Below are 13,090 nucleotides of genomic sequence, written 5' to 3'. Positions count from 1 at the left end.
CTGCGACATCCGGCACCGAGATAAAAAGCAAAATATGATTTCGATTCAAACCTCTTGTAACCAACAAATCAGAAATACAAGACAACCAAATCGGTTGGCACTATTTACTTTCGGTTTAAAGACATTTATTTACAAAGAAACGCATTTAACCCATGCGCCATTTTGGTGTGCTTCTTTCTTCCTCTGGTGCCTCTCCAAATCCAATAAGCGAACAGTCTAAAAGGTTTCTTTGCATTTGCTGCATCGAACATTGTCTCCAGCAAGCGTTCACGTGTTGTTTGAAAACATTCTCTGCTTACTGCTGAGCATTTACATTCTTTGTTCTGTTTTCAGCACGATTGTGGGTGACGTCTGCGCACTCATGCAAGGACTGATCTTTTTCCACCGTTGTGAATGAAGCCTTTGATTCAAAATAGAATCACTCAGGAAATACAGTGTGGGAGGAGAGCTGACTGTACACGTGACATAGAAAGCACAGTGAGGCAACAGGAAGGATGTGCCGCTCATTTAACTCTAGTGCGCGAGAGCCATGGCGCCCTTTCATGGTTGCATCTGACCAGTGCTCAATTTGTAAAACAATAATTGCTGGGGGCCAACGTTTTACTCAGAAGCCTCTGGTTAGGCTATTGAATATCCGGGGTGCCGACCCTGGTCAAACAGGATAACTTTAGAAGCCATCCCAGAGTCATCAGATCAGATGATTATCCAACTACTGTAGAAGTCATTTTCACGTCATTAGACATCATCAAGCTCTTGAAGTCATCAGCAAGGTTTAGAAACCTGAGCATCGTGACTATAGGATTACTTGAAAATGACCATTTGATTACTTCACAAGATCAGAATTTTCCTGATGACTGAGGATGATTTGAAAATTAATTTACGATTACTTCTTAAACTAAGATTATCCCTGATGACTTCTGGATGATTTAAAAATGGCTAATTACTTTGGAAGCATTAACAAGATGAAATTGGTTCTGTCCTCTATTTTGGTTGCATTTTAATAAGAAATGCAGCGCCTTTTGACTGATTACTGAAGAGTGAAACTATTTAGCTGCTATATGAGTTGATTCCCCCTGCTGCCTCTTTGATCCACCACCACTAACTACCGGCCTCTTTATCTCACTCTTTCAGGTGCTTTTTTAATTATTGTTTTCTTTCTTTATTACTGTTTTTCATCTTTCTCTTCCTCCTTCTTTCCCCCTTTTGTCTTTTCTCTCTAGCTTGCTCTGAGTGAAAGTCTGATGAGGAAACATAAGTGCAGGCCACCAAAATTGAGGTTGTCAGTGCTTAATTTGTAAATAAAATAAGTGTCAGGGATTTCGTCAGGAGGCTACTGCAGCTTTCCCCTGCCAGTGATGAGAACAACACAACTACTAACCATCACACTCCTCCTACAAGTGTGACAATTCGGACTATTTTAGGCCCCCAAAGCTATAAGGATGGCTAGGGCGGCAGGTAATAGTAATTTTTAGGTCTCGCCTACAGCATTGCTCTAGCAATGCTTGTTTGATGAGATTATAGTAAGGCTTTCAAAAGTCTACCCTGTCTGAGCCTCGGCATCAGACTTCAAAGGAAGCCGCTCCCCCGCCACGCAATGCCGCTCCCGCGCCCCCACCACGCAATGCCGAGAGCTTGTTGTAGAACATATGGCTTACTTTCGGGGCTTGTTACACAATTGTACCGACTAAACATTTAGCCCGAGTTTCTCAGAGTAAACACTACTGGAAACAGTGGGTAGGAGTTGGCTCTCTGTTTTCAAGTTGTGCTGTCAGCAACTCGTTTGTCTGTGAGTCGCGTGAGCATGCTTTAGAGAGCAATCACCGAAGCACAACTGTCTCCGATACTACCCTGACTTCAAAGAAAGCCGCTCCCCTGCCCCCACCACGCAATGCAGAGAGCTTGTTGTTAGTAATGCGTTTCCTTCCAGGTAAGGTGCTTTGCTTTTCCCACGGAAGGTACGAGGACTCTGTAATGTTTCCCGCCCATTTCCCCTGTACTGAGCAGTGCCCAGTCCGTCAAGACCAGCATTGCCGGCCTGCGGAACCCACTGCCCGTTGCTGAGCACATCCTGGCATTCAAAGATAAACGGGAAAGCCCCAGCCCTCTCTCACCCTGGCTTACCCCATGAGGCCAATCAATCACAACAGCGGGAAACAAGCTGCAACAGAGCAGAACTAAACTGCATTTAGCATTCATGGTCCAACAGCTTCCGATATGTTTTTCGTCAACTGAACTCAAACACGCGCTTAGCAAAGTCGCCATCCTTTGTTTGGCCAGTTTGTTTAGTGTCAGTTCAGAAAGCTGCTGTGCCCATTACGTTACGGGTTGCTGGGCATCTTGAAACAGTTGGTTTCGACTGGATAGTCCCAGACTACTCACCGTCCGAGGAAAGAATAATTTAGTAAAAGTCACCTTCACTTTTGCTCCGCATCCAGTAAAGTGGATCTTACGGTTTCTTCTGCCTATTATGGCTGGCACAACCAGCTCATGGCCCCGTAAAATAATGTGTTTCATGTATGTGGGGTTCCAAAAGTTAAAAAAACTGTGTTTTTTTAAAAATAATGTTGTGATCCTTGCACTGACACTCGTTGAAAACTGCTTGCTGGCACTAAGAACTTACCAGCGAACATGGCGACGCAGCACCACCTTTAATTTCCAGAGACTGAGTTTATTTAATTTGTACCTTAACAGAAGCAATGGCAAACTGGTCATTCCTCCCCCCACCCTGTTATCCTTATCCGAGACATTCCTTTCCCTGGACGGCCTCCTCCGCCCAACCCAGCCCCTCCCTCTATCTAATTGGTGCCCCTGGCATGCTTTTGGCGCCTTCTCCCTCTAGTCAGTGTGTCTGTGTTTGTCCTAGGAATATCCAGCCCTGCCCCCAAGGCTCATTCCCCCCCTGAGGAACCGCCCACCATGAATCCCTTCCCTCACTACGCCCTCACAAACCCTCCCCTAGCCTTCCTTCACTTCCATTGAATCCCCCGTGGCCTGGGATACAATCCCCCTCACTTTTGCCTCCTGCAACTTTTTCTTCATGTAATGCACCGTTTGCTACATCTTGTATTTTGTTGCTCACCATTGTCACTTTTGCCTCCTGTAACTTAACGTTTTGCTTTTGTAATTTGTTCACTTGTAACTGTCTCCTGTGTATCATTACCGTTCCTATTGCGAAGCGCTCTGACACTTTCAGGTAAAGTCCGCGCTACATAAACACGGATAAATAAATAATTAAACAAATTAAATCTTACCACTCACACAACCAGCCCCCCGCCCGCACTCTGGCATTTTGCAGCGCATCTAGTAGGGTACCGTGCAACACATAACAGGCCATCCCACCCCACGCAATGAAGCTGGGCGCCCGTGGATCCCCAAGCTGACCCTCTCATCGCCCATGTCTAATAGCCGTCCTAGAACCAGACATGCTGCGCAACTGCCGCCGATCGCTTCCAGTCCCGGCCTGTCTCACCCAAAGGCGGCTATCCACAAGCCTGCTGTGCAATACCGAACCGGTTTCCCAAGCGGCCTCTATTGCCATAAATGACAACCCCCACCCTCCACTCCAGTTCACCTAGCCACCCTCCCTCTGTGCCTCCCCCGAGGGCACTTCTCTGCGCGGCACCCCTGGACCCATCCCCACATCCTCCACTGTAATCCCCCTTCCAAACAGTGCCCGATCCCCCGCCATGTCTCCCCAGCGCCCGCAGAACTAAAACCCCGTCCCGACCGGCCCCAGAAGGATGAAAGGCCCCTGCCTGCCACCCACCCAAAACCTGCACAGGCCCCCTCCCGCAACCACTGCTCCTGCGCACCGCCACCTCCCAACTGCGTCGGCAGCTACCTGCATAAGCCCTCCCCACCCCGCCCCCCCACTGACCTGCCAGGCCACAAATTGTGTTCCCGAGCCCCCCATCCGCAACCCTCCACGGGCCCACAAACCACTCGAAACCGGCCCCCCTTCCTGAGCGCCCTTCCCCGCGTCCAAGCCTTCCCGTGTACCCACCCATCCAAAACTTCGCACCTACCCTCCCTGTTATCGCTCTCATCCCCTCCGCAGCTATTTATGCTGCGCTAAGCACCCTGGCAGCCCTGATCCATCCCGCAAGACGCCTCCTGTGAAAAGGCAGGGACAATGTCGACCAAGAACCTTCAGTGTTTGCCCGGCGATAGCCGCCTCTCATACCATTCGATATTACCAAACAAAGAGGCAGGCACTGGAGACAGGAAGGCAGGAAACAGGAGTTTATTCCGACGGAGCAGAACACGTCAAATCAGACAACAGGGTATCTTCTCGAGGTGCTCTAACCGCATCTCTGAGGCCTGGCCTCTTATACACAGGTTTATGGCTTTATTACATACATTGCATCCGTAATGTTTCTTTGAAGGCCAGGAAAGACATCCTCGGAATCCCCGGTCCAGGCCCGTTCCCACACACATCACAGTAGAGTTCCCACCCTGATCTCAGCGTGTGGTGGTTATCGCGCAGATGGACATTCCGCTGGGAACGGGAAAGTGGGCGATCGGTCGGATCTGGAGGTGTGAGGGTGTTGATTAACCCCCGCTCCTTTGATATGGGGTGAGTTCCTACTGTAGGGGCAATAAACTGCATCTGTTGGGCTAGGTGATGGCCTGGGATCAGGCCGGACAATCGGGCAGGGAGGAAGAGGTTATCAAAAGGGCCTGTTCTATGAATGAGATGAAAGAGCGAGGGGGTCCAGCACGGGATGTGGCTCGGAGACCGGGTCGCGTTAGAGGTGCGTTTATGGCCCAAGCAGGAGAGACCGGGGGCTGTCGGGGCGCGGGGGAATGCTTGCCAGGCCGGGGAGTGAGGGGGTGAGACGCGCAAGCTATTGGCAGTGGGCAGAGAGGTCATGACACACAAAATGGCTGCCACCTACGTGCATGATGGGGCCTAAAAGGGACAAGATGGCGTGGCCACTGTTTCGCGATTTTCACTCTACTGTCAACAGTGGCTGTGGTGCACATAAATGAACGCCGCTTATGTATACCTAATTTTAGTCATTTTCCACAGTCCTGCACCAGTCACTCTTTTATGAAAACCTTTGTCACCATCCAATGCGAGCCTCCCCGGTGACATCCGGGGGAAAGGCGGGGGCCGAGCACCATTGCGCATTTCGCGATGCCTGACAGCTCTTACCCCTAGTCCCTGGTCCTTGCCCGTGTTCGGCCGAGACCCCCTGCGCCTCCGACTGCACCGCGACCCGAGGTGTATCCTCCACCAGAACTGGGACCATTCTGGAAAAACGGGGACGTTTCGGACATTCTATTTTTGTGAAATCGGCGGTGGTAATCCGAATGATGAGGGTGGTGTTACTAAAGCACTAAAACAAAAGCCACTGACATATAGTTCCCTTTTAAGGGTCAGATTAGGGGATATCAGTCGTCTTACCTGTCCTTTCTTTCTCAGCCAATTAAGTTCCATCATTTTACAGAAAGGAGAGGTAGTAATATGGCAAAAATACGGTCGTTTTGTTTCTGTCAATTTGTTCAAATACTGTCGTGTCTAAAGCCAATTATACCTGTACCGGCAAGGTACAGTGTCGTCATTTATTCAAGCGGGAGCAAGGGAGCCCTCAGAGGGAGAGAGCGTCGTGAGCACCAAATAGGCTATTAGTACACGTACAACATAAAGAGAGAGAGAGAGAGAGGAAAAACGTGTATAATAATAGGCTATTCAGTGCACACACATATAGAACAGTACGGGTCAGTTTTACGTGTAAAAACACAAGCTGAGGGAAAACATAAATTCCTAGTTTACGTACACATGGATACCAGATAGGGCGCGACAGTACATACATCAAGTACGAAAACCTAAGACAAAACACAGAGCTATTTTGGGCAAAAGGACTTTTTCATGCGTGTTGCGTATTCTCAGTATTCCAATTAATTCATTTGGGGGTCGAGCTCTTTGTTCTCCTTCCCTCCTAATAGCAGACAATTTATGTTGGTAACCTCGTTTCAAAAATACTTTACTCCTTTTAATTGGTCGGACACCAGTGCAGTCGTGCTTATACTCACGGTGGGGTCTTCCAACATCTAGCAAATGATGATGAGAATGGGACAATTCCGATTTTTCTATGAGGATGGAAGAAGAAGAGGTAAATCTAAAACATGACAATATCCCTAATTTCTGGGCTGAGGGGGATTTTGGATGAACCCCGACCCGGGGTACTCTTAACTTTTCTTATTTAGTCAGCACATTAGTTGATTCACTGGTGCGCGTCATTTTGGATATATATATATTTGGGATATCGGTTGGGGTCGGGTTCGTTGTACTGCAATAACCCTTCAAGTTTCTGGTGTAGGCCACTCTCCAATTTACTAGCTCCAGAGAGAGTGTCGTCTCTAATTTAGGGAATGTGCTATATTTTTATTCGTCTTTCACATGCAGGTACCATGTTTGGGCTTAATTTTCCTATCCCATTAACCGTTCGATCAACACCTCAGTCATACAAAAAGCATTCTTTTTGTCGACCCAGACGTGCGCCACACATAAGCATTCATACGACACAAATCAGGGCCCATGCGCACATTCATACCATACAATTTTTCACGCTCCCAGGGATAGCTCCTGTATACAATGTACCATCTCACAGGGCTAGCCTATTTTTTTTTCTTTTCCTTTCTGCGTGGAACACGGTGCGTTTTAGGTCTTCTCCATACTTCAGCTGAAATTCCGATATTAACCTGCAGAAAAAGAAAAGAGGGGGGGGGGGGCAGCGTTCAAAGCCCATCAGCGCGCATAAACACGAAAATGTTTTTACCTACCACGTACCTGACTTATCTTCTTTGTGATGCAGTACCTTGCATCTCGGCATTGAAGCCCAGAGGAACTGGTCTACTGTCCTATTCATAGATATATCTAAATATCAGGATCTTTACCTATTGCTTATGCTGCAGGAATGTAAAATACAACAGATCCTGACTATTCTTTTCGCATTATTTCTATGTACCACGTGTTTCTAATTTTTCATAACCAAAATTGCTTCATTTTACTTGCCCTTTATTTATTTGAGAATAGTAGCCTTTATTCGAGAACCCACCAATCTAAGTGACTGTTATGAGGCTAGTTCCACATATTAAAAAAACTTTATTTGTGAAGATGTCAGCATTCAAATACGGGCCTCCGACCATGTAGGCCGGTCACGGAGCAGGCGGGAAACGCATGAGGTAAGGAGACATTACACTGTAGCATAGAAGTAAGTAAAGGACGAGCCATTTAATTGAAAAACTAAACGCGACTAACGGTTGCAGGACCAGTGAAGGTTTATTTTATAGTTGGAAGTATAACAGGATCAGTTACAATAAAATCGTCCATACGTACACCATGGGCGAGTATCATCAGTAACATTACTTCGAAGCTATAATAATACAATAATCAAAAATGACAACAAAAAAACACATCAATAGGGTTGTCCGCATGCCCAGTCAGTACCCTTCCCCGCCCGCCGTGTGCACAAAGACCGCATACATATCCCATAACATCAAGGCTTAAGCAACTAGAACGTCATAAGGAGTTGCAAGTCCCGCCTATACTGGCGCCATTTTGGTCGAGGCCGGGCGGGTCCAGAGTATCGTCCAAATGCCTCCAATAACAAGTGGTCGGACCAGAACCCCTTTCGGCAGTTCAAAAAAATTCCGTTAACGCCAGCAGAAAGGGCAGGCGGCATGAACCGCGACTTAAAGGTGAGGAAGGCAAAATCTTCCCTACTGGGTCACGCTGAGGTTCCACCGGAGCTGATCAAGTTGGCAGTCTACAGCGTCTCTTAGTAATTCGGACAAAAGCTGGCGTCAGCATGAGAGCACCACCATCTTGTGGCAACGTTGTGGCCACTCCAGAGAGCGGGACAGCAGGCGTGTCCCTCCACCGATGCGCTGAATCAGCCTTTCCTACGGCACCAGATGTGGATAAGGCGGCGGTCACCCGGTGCAGAGGCATATCCATGGGGGGGTAGTTGAGCAACAGTGGCGGTTGCCCCCACCGGAAGCCCGCGGGAGTCGAGGGCCAATGAGCCGGCCGCCATCTTGTGAGTCCCGCAGCAGCCGCCCTTCACCACGGCCACCGGAGCGGGTCCCCCGGCCAGTCAACCGCGGGGCCCGTTGAGTGGAACGCTAATGGCAATCTTGGTGCAGGAGAGGAACCTCCACCTGGAGGGGGAGGGGGCCGTCCGCGCCACCTCTCCGCGGGCGCCCCACGCCATCTCCTGGCGTAGATATACAAAATGGCCGGACCCACGACCCTGAGTTTAAGAGTTTCATGCTCGATCGATTGAGCTAGCCGGGCCAGGCAACAGAAGAGGGTGCGGGGGGTGAGGAGAGCCATCAGCAAGGCATCCCCCGCACACAACTTGCTGGACACCACCTCTGGACGTTCTGGGGACGGGCCTCGGCGCGTGGTGTTGCCTTGGCTATTCGCACAACGGTCCTCCACCCCAGGCCGCCACCGATGCTACCTCGCCGGCTGATGGCTTTTGTAGACTTTCTAAAGCCCAAAACCACCTAAAAAGCAGCCCAAAGTAGCCCAATATTGCTACTTTAAGGAAAGGGGGGACAGGAACAGCGTCAAGCAGACGGCGAATGCATTGGGATTGATGTTGCAGCCGGCTGCCATGTAAATATTTGTTATAATAAAACGTTTTAACATATTACTTTGCTGGAGTGTTGTATATATTTATAGTATTTGTATAGGGTTTGTCGTCATTTTGGCGGGGTGGGCGGCGGAGCCGAGCTGTCTTGCGGCCATTATGGCGTCGAGCTCGGTTCCTCTCACTAGTTTCATATTTCTCATGAGGGGTTGTTCCTAATGTTTCTATTTTAGCGAGGTCAAAAAGATCCCATCAGTGGCCTACTGATTTTGCTCGATTCTTTTTGTTTTTCCTAGCGATTTTTATGTCATAGTTGGTTGCAACGATACAGCGGCTAATCCGTATTTTGTGTACATGTCCTTTTTATTAGGGGTGCCCTCCGGTGGAGCCGGGTGATCTACCTCTAATAAACGGTCCGGGCTGAACCAACTACCAACAAACGGGGCGAAGATAGGCATGACGGGTTACAAAGGGGACAAAAGTCTGCACTACCTATCCTTCACTATCCGCAAAGACTAAACAGAGTATTGCGACTCTGTGCTTATTTGTGAATAGAGAATAACCCAAAGAGAACCAATTCCGAACGATCAATGTTCGGACAAACAATCAATCAAATGAGGGATAAAAATAGGCACGACGGATTACAACGGAGGCAAAAGCCTGCGTTACCTATCCTTCACTATCTGCAAAGACTAAACAGAGTATTGCGACTCTGTGCTTGTTTGCAAATAGAGAATGATCCAAAGAGAACCAATTCCAAAACAGTAAATGCTTGGATAACAATCAATCAAATGGAGAGGGAAGCAGGCACGACGGATTACAACGGGGGCAAAGGCCGGCGTTACCTACCCTTCACTATCTGCAAAGAGAGAATACTCCTATTCTTCCCTGTTTGCAGACAGAGAATCTCTCAGAAACAATCAAATGAGTAATACTAGTATTTTCAAACAATCAATTCGCAACTCGTCGTGTTACACGACCTTACCCGGACCGCATGGACAGTTTCTCGTCTTCCGCTTCCAGCGCCTGATCGTCCTCTATTCTCCGTAATTGCTGTGGCACTCCTGATGGTTCCAAGTCAGGACCGTAGATCACTCGAGAGAGGTCTGCTCAGAACCGGTGAAGTTCGGATGATCGGCTGCCAGACGAGGGTCTATCGGGCAGGTGCACTTCCCGATCGTTGCAGTCGTTCACTCTGTCGTTGGGACCTCTCCCACTGGATCCACGTGTCACTGATGGGCCCCACGTTTGGGACGCCAATTGTGAAAAGGCAGGGACAATGTCGACCAAGAACCTTCAGTGTTTGCCCGGCGATAGCCGCCTCTCATACCATTCGATATTACCAAACAAAGAGGCAGGCGCTGGAGACAGGAAGGCAGGAAACAGGAGTTTATTCCGACGGAGCAGAACACGTCAAATCAGACAACAGGGTATCTTCTCGAGGTGCTCTAACCGCATCTCTGAGGCCTGGCCTCTTATACACAGGTTTATGGCTTTATTACATACATTGCATCCGTAATGTTTCTTTGAAGGCCAGGAAAGACATCCTCGGAATTCCCGGTCCAGGCCCGTTCCCACACACATCTACAGTAGAGTTCCCACCCTGATCTCAGCGTGTGGTGGTTATCGCGCAGCTGGACATTCCGCTGGGAACGGGAAAGTGGGCGATCGGTCGGATATGGAGGTGTGAGGGTGTTGATTAACCCCCGCTCCTTTGATATAGGGTGAGTTCCTACTGTAGGGGCAATAAACTGCATCTGTTGGGCTAGGTGATGGCCTGGGATCAGGCCGGACAATCGGGCAGGGAGGAAGAGGTTATCAAAAGGGCCTGTTCTATGAAAGGGATGAAAGAGCGAGGGGGTTCAGCACGGGATGTGGCTCGGAGACCGGGTCGCATTAGAGGTGCGTTTATGGCCCAAGCAGGAGAGACCGGGGGCTGTCGGGGCGCGGGAGAATGCTTGCGAGGCCAGGGAGTGAGGGGGAGAGACGCGCAGGCTATTGGCAGTGGGCAGAGAGGTCATGACACACAAAATGGCTGCCACCTACGTGCATGATGGGGCCTAAAAGGGACAAGATGGCGTGGCCACTGTTTCGCGATTTTCACTCTACTGTCAACAGTGGCTGTGGTGCACATAAATGAACGCCGCTTATGTATACCTAATTTTAGTCATTTTCCACAGTCCTGCAACAGTCACTCTTTTATGAAAACCTTTGTCACCATCCACTGCGAGCCTCCCCGGTGACATCCGGGGGAAAGCCGGGGGCCGAGCACCATTGCGCATTTTGTGATGCCTGACAGCTCTTACCCCTAGTCCCTGGTCCTTGCCCGTGTTCGGCCGAGACCCCCTGCGCCTCCGACTGCACCGCGACCCGAGGTGTATCCTCCCCGTGCACCCGGACCAACCATGAGCCCTGCACCTGCCCGCACATCCCCAGCACCCCCTATCACCTCGACCACCCCAATAACACCATGCCTGACCCCCACGACCGGCTCAAGCCCAGGCACTCCAAGCCCTCTGCCACACCTCCATCAACCACCTGCAAATAGGCAGCACCCCGCAATCCCCTCCACCATCTTTAAACGGCGCCTAAGACTCCATCTCCTAGCACTCCTGCATGGCCATGCCCGACCAGCCTAGACTATCCCCAACCCACCCACTTCTGCCCACCCGAGCTCCCGCAGGCACCACGCCCGACCCTGCACTGCCCCTGATACACCCTGGCCTCAGTCGAACAAAAGGCTGAGGGCACGAAACTGGGCCTCCAACCGCAACCTAGTACCGAGATGGCGTGACAGCGCCCAAGGGCAACATGAAAATGTGGGGGAAATGTGTGTGGTGGGGCACTGGCATAACGAAAAGTGAGGGGGCCTCCCTGCACGGTACTTAGAGGGGCCCCCTCCGGGCTCAATCAGGAGCTCTCCAGCCGCAATGCAGTGCCGAGGAGGCCCCTTGGAGCTGGAGGCCCCCCGCACTGCGGGGGCTGCGTGGGCCTGTGTTACGCCCCTGTGGTGGGGGGTTAAGTGGGCACGAGGCACATTGCGAAACTTGCTTAGGCGCACTGCACCAGGGACTTCCAGGCGCACTTTCAAGTGACAGGTGTTTAGTGTGGGCATTCAGGAGCCTGATACTACGTCAGTGCCCACCCAGGGCGTGGGGTCACAGCCCCACACGCTCAGCAGGTGACAGCGGGGTTCCTCTCCCGGGGCTTTGCAGAGCTGCCCCTTCCTGGTTCTCTGTCCTCTTTTTCTCTTCTCGTCAATGCCTCCTGTCTCTGACCCCTGCTGCTCTTCTCTCTCTGCCCTGCAGATGGCTCACCTCTGAGTGAGGTGAGCTCTCTTGGTCCTCCTCCTTAGCCGTGGTGGCGGTTTCCTTCTCTGGCCTCTTCCCTTTTTTTGTTTGCAGAGTTTTATATAGCGCGAACTTGACCCAAATCGGGTATCAGAGCGCTTTACATAGTACCAGTTACGTTACATGAGAACACATATTAATTTTTGTTAGGCACGGGGAGATTAAGTGATTTGCCCAGAATCACAGGAGGTTTAGCGTCATTACTGAGACTCGAACCCAGTTCCCCAGGTCCGAGGTCGAGCGCCCAAGCCGTTATCTTCCTCATGTTGGCGTGCTTGTGCTGCAAGAAGGGCGACGGCGGATTCAAGGTAAGCCAGACCTGTGGATAATCACCCCCTGCCAGGGCCCATCTGGGTGGGATTATAGACAGAGCCACTGGGATAATGCTGCAGGGAAGAGCCAAACTCTGCAGTAGGGTTGACTAAATTATACGCCAAGAGATGGCAAATTAAGTGCTAGCTTGTTTGGCAGTGTTTTTTCACTATTCTGACATTTTAACACATGTAGATAGGGAAATAAAAGATTCCAAACAGCTTGGAGAATGCAACAGCTTTTCAGAAAAGGGAAATATACGCATTCCCCAGGCCCTATTTAACTGTTATTAACCAACAAGGAATATTTTTGTCTTTCCTCGAAGCACAAACATCGCTTCTGACGCCAAGAGTAAAATGGTGTGTTTTCTGAAAACAAACCTACGCATGCACACTTCTAGAAAAAAAATGGGAGCCTCCTCCTGAACCAGTTTTCCTTAAGATTTTTTCAGTTTTGGGTTCAGTCTGTGTTCACACTAGGGCTTTAGAAGCACCACTTTTTATTAAGAGGCCAATAGAACAGTGTTGTACATTATTAGGTACAATGTCAGCGTCTTCCTAGAAAGCGCTCTCACATCAAGGCATCATACCTTAAAAAAAGAAGTCAAATGTTTGGCATCTTGCTGTGCTCCGAGCACCCTCTTGAAGTACCGGATGACGTGTCTCTGGTGTAACATGACTTTGCACGTATAACGAAGTACATTTAACCAGTGAGGCTCCGAAGTATAATTTTCTTCCCGATTGATCATAAATTTACGAATTAGAGAGTCTTTACCAAAGACCATCTCCGTCGGTTTCAGCATTAATCATTCATTATTGCTAT

Source organism: Lissotriton helveticus, chromosome 9, assembly GCF_964261635.1.
Source record: "Lissotriton helveticus chromosome 9, aLisHel1.1, whole genome shotgun sequence".
Classification (NCBI taxonomy): domain Eukaryota; kingdom Metazoa; phylum Chordata; class Amphibia; order Caudata; family Salamandridae; genus Lissotriton; species Lissotriton helveticus.
The sequence above is the reverse complement of the archived record's forward strand: the minus strand, read 5'-3'. Positions refer to the sequence as shown.